Genomic DNA, 4,932 nt, shown 5'->3' with positions numbered 1-4,932 from the left:
TTAAGACGATTGTACTAACACAATATGTGTTGAGACACCGATATGTACTTGAGTGCAGGTGGGTGTTAGTTGTAGTATTATGACTTATGATTGTTAGTTGATTATGACATGGTTGTTAACCTTGGTAAAGGTTGATTTCAAATTAATAAATATAATGTCTTGATCTTTGGAACATGTCACTGACATGTATGAATAGTTGCGAGGCAATATGTTTGGTATTAGCATGACAAGGTAACAATTGATTTGTTTATATAACTAACAGTTGGGTGATGTGATAACACGTAATAAGACTCAATTTAAAGGTAAAAATTAAAAGAAAGAAAGGAATTGGGTGATAATTCCTTTAGCTATGTTTGGAAACGATAATTCCAAATGAATGAGTGCTTTGCATGAATACAGGAATTCTTCTTAACCTTTATTTCGTATAACATTATGTGGATATGTGCTATATTCATGAACATGTATTTGATAGGTATAACAATTGGTTTCTAGTTATAGCTAGATTCGTCAAGGGATTTGAGTTCCTTGAGAGTTGGCATGGATGTGTTCAATTACAAGGCAACATGCTTGGCACAACAGGGTAAGGTAACTAGTATATGATTATGTTTATTTATGCACTGACAATTATGTGTTTATGGCAATATGATGCATGGAGTTACATGGAAAAGAGACTACCATGAAATCTTGAAGAAGGTTAAATTGAGATTTTCCTTGGAAGCATTGGGAATCCATGAGGATTGGGTCATGGTGTTTGTGGTTATTTTTGTGCTTTCAATGTTTTTTATCTTTTTGCGTTTGATTTGTAGTTTTTTTTGTGTATGGTGCATGACCATGCCACTTTGTTAGTGGTGTCATATTCCTATTGGTTTTCATGGTTTTCTTCTTGTTTGCTTTTGTTCTTGCCTTTTATGTTTGAGGGTCTTTGGAATTGGTTTGGGAAAGAGGAAGTCAATGGAGCTCAAATAGAGCTGAATGAAACCTAACAGATAATGTGAGACCTAAATGAATCTCGGTGCATGTATAAGGGTAGTTGAAGGCAAGAGTATGATAATTGGTTGAGTTAGTTGGGTCCAATGGGATAAATGGACGGTGGTAGGATAGTCATGAGGAAGATAACCAAGATAGGTAAAGTGAATGGATTTGAGGCATTAGATGCCCTGGCTATGTTGGGAATTGTTACTCTCCATGTTGCGCATGTTGTGTATGTATGCCATTGTCTGACAGGGTCGTCAGGTTTATGATTGTTTTATGCTAATGTTTATATGAATGTATGCATGTATGTATGTTTTTTCCTAATAGGGTCATCAGGAATCATTCTTGTGGAGGAATGATTGCTTATGCAGGTGAATGGCATAAAAAGGTTCCTGGTCTTATGAGGAATCAAGTGGGAAGAGTAGCACTGACAGATCTATGAGGTTAGTATCATTTGGATTTGATTTGATATTATGTGTTTGTATTATGCCTATGTTTATGTTATGGACAGGATATGTTGAAGGATACATCAACGGAATGAAAACAGTGTAATCTGCAGCATGCAGAGACAAGCTTGGATAGTGGAAAGACACTAGAAGCAAGGTTGCTTGATAGAGTCAGTGTGTGGTCTCTAGATGCGCAGTACTACTGTTGTGTATATGTTGTACATGTTGTATGTGTTTTACCTGTGATGTTGTGTACATGCGATGTTGTGTATATATGATGTTGTGTACATGTTGTTTATGTAGTGCTAGCATCAAATGGTGTTGTGTATATGTTGTTTATGCAATACTGTGTACAAACGGTGTTGTGCGGATATTGGATATGCGGTGTTGTGTACATATGGTGTTGTATGCATGTTGGATATGCAGTGTTGTGTACAAATTGTGTTGTTCGCATGTTGGATATGCAGTGCTATGTACATATGGTGCTTTGTGCATGTTGCATATGCAGTTTTGTGTACATATGGCATGGTATGCATGTTGTACATATGTTGCTATGTACATGTGATGTTGTGTGCATGTGGTGTCGTGTACATGATGTACATAGGGTGTTGTGTGCAGGTGGTGTTGTGTACATGTTGTGCATGTGGTGTTGTGTACATGTGGTGTTGTGTACATGTCATGCACTTGGTGTTGTGTACATGTGGTGCTATGTACACATTGTGTAGGTGGTGTTGTGTACACGTTGTGCAGGCGGTGTTGTGTAAATGTGGTGTTATGTACACATTGTGCAGGCAATGTTGTGTACATGTGGTGTTGTGTACACATTGTGTAGGTGGCACTGTGTACACGTGGTATTGTGTACACTTTGTGTTGTGCACATATGGTACTGTGTTATGTGCATTATGTAGTCATTACATCATGATATGTGTATTCGTTGTGTTGTACTCTATGTATGTATATGTATTTTGCTATACATCGGGTGTAGGTGTATGTATTGTGTTGTGTTGCACACTAAATGTAGGTGTATGTATTGTGTTGTGTTGTACACCGAGTGTAGGTGTATGTATTGTGTCGTGCACCAGATGCAGGTGTATGTGTTGTGTTGTACATCTGGTGTAGGTGTATGTGTTGTATGTCAGGTGTAGTTGCATGTATTATATGGTGTTGTATGTCATATGTGGTTGTATGTGTGTGATGCACACTATGCGTATGTGTACATGGTTGAAGAGAAAGCACTGAGTTTTTGTCAAGTGTGGCAACTAATCCATTGCACGTACAAAAAGGACAAAGGATAAAGGTAGAAGCCAAGAATCGATTAAAGGATAAGTATCAGTATTTTATTTCAATTTTAATTATGCATGTTATCTATGATTTTAGTTTATGATGATTACATGTGATCTATGATTTTGATTATGATGGTTGTGTTTTGAGCTAACCAGTGATATGTTTATACATGATGATTTGATCAAACAGCTAGTTTGACTTGTTGTGACAGGAAGTGAACATAATTACAAGTGTACCTTGTTGACCAGCTATCAATGAGGTATGATTTGAATTCGTTTACAGTCTAATGGAAATTATGTGCTTGGTATAGGAAAGTATGAAAATTATCAGTTGGGTGGTTGGAACTGATTATGAGAAAGTTAGCAGCAACAGTAAAGGAATTGGAACAGGCAGCAATATATTGGTAAAGCACTTCGAGAGTAGGTCCATTATGGGACATTGGCACCCAATAGTGTCCATTAGTTTCCATGAGCATGTTATGACCGGTATGATGGTTTTGAGGCAGGGATATGCTTTGGTTTTTGGACCTTCTGATGCAAGGAAACCTTGCCAAAGGAGGGGTCACCCGAGGGACTGTGTAGCAAAGAAGGGGATGCTTGCGAAACTTGGAAGGTGTGTGACTACACGGATGGGGGTGATCAGATTTCCCGAGGGATTGTGTAGCAGAGAAGGGAAGGTAGGGGATGGATTTGATTTGGTCATTAGCATTTCCAAATGGAATCAGAAACACATTGGGAGTGTGCCTAGAACAATGAGCCAATAATTGTTCATTGAGAGGAAAAGTGGTGTAGGATTGTAGCACTGGACATTGGATGTATGCTTTGGCTCTCGTAGTGGATTTTGGACTTCCTAGGAACGAAGTATATCCTAGTACTACTTTGAGGGTGGAGGTGTGAGCCTCTAGATTCCTTTCTTGATTGATACAGGCATCGTATCCTTTTATTTGTTGGTTGAGAAAATGTGCATATGTGTATATGTGTATATGTGTACATTATTGTAAATATTGTACTAGGCTATATTATAAAGCTCCACAGACGGTATGGTTATTTTTTGATTGAAGTAAATGTGCATGAGTGTATGTGTGGTTGTTATTGTAAATATTGTAATGAGTTGTGTTATAAAGCTTCAATAAATGGTATGATTGTCATGTTTTAAGTAGGATGCCATTGTAAATACAGCAACGAGCTACGTTATAAAGCTCCATGGGCAATATGTTCTGTTTTCAACGGTTTGTTGGTTATAAGTGTCATTGAACACCAAGGATGGTGTTCCCCCAAGGGGGGGGGGGGTTCTGTAACAGCCCCGGTAAAACTTCATGTAAAAAATATAAGAACAAGGTCATGGGACATGTATTCCAAGCTGAATGTTGGGAAAAACATCCTAGTGGGTGTTCATTTGGTTTATTATGACTAAGAGAAATTGGCAAAGGCTTTGAAAAGGCAAAGATACATTATTTGGCATCTATTTATGAAAATAATGGAAAATAGGAGAAAAGGAAGGTGAAAGGTCACAAGTTGCATGTGAGGAGGAAAATGAAGGAAAATAATAGAAAATGAATAAAATAAAAGCATCACTGATAAAAAGGTTTCTGAGGATCAATTCATGGTTTTTTTTTTTTTTAACTTTTGACAGTTTTTGGGTGGAGCTCTCTCTACTCTCTCATAGTCTTGCACACTTTGAGAAATCTTGGAGCATTCTTGGACCACATTGGATTTAGAGAAACAAGGAAAAGGACAGTAGGAAAGTGTAAGAGGATAGCGAGATCAACAGCTACAGCTAGATTTTTTTGCAGGTATCGAGTTGCATGTATGGTTTCCTTTCTAGTTTTGGCATGCATGTGGTTTCTTGGTTATGATATGTCATTGGCATGCAAGAATGCCTATATTGACAATGGTTTACCTATCCTTTTCATTTTCTGGATAGCCATGGTGTTGTGGGTTTATCTTTGTTTTGTGGTTGGTACTCATGTTCCTTATGGTTGTGGGTTGAGTTACTAGTTCTTGGAGTCTTGGTTGGACAAACGCTCTGGAATCCCTATAACAACTTGGGTTGAGTTACTAGTCCTGGAAGCCTTGGTTGGAAAAACACTCTAGAATCCCTTGGTGGATTGAGTTACTAATCCTAGAAGCCCTGGTTGGACAAACACTTCGGAAGCCCAGTGGCAACTGTGGGTTGAGTTACTAATCCTATAATCCCTAGTTGGAACATCTTGGGTAGAGACCGATCTGGT

Source organism: Pinus tabuliformis, chromosome 6 (assembly GCF_031772625.1).
Source record: "Pinus tabuliformis cultivar Carrire ecotype Pingquan chromosome 6, CPIR1, whole genome shotgun sequence".
NCBI classification, from domain to species: Eukaryota; Viridiplantae; Streptophyta; class Pinopsida; order Pinales; family Pinaceae; genus Pinus; species Pinus tabuliformis.
The sequence above is the reverse complement of the archived record's forward strand: the minus strand, read 5'-3'. Positions refer to the sequence as shown.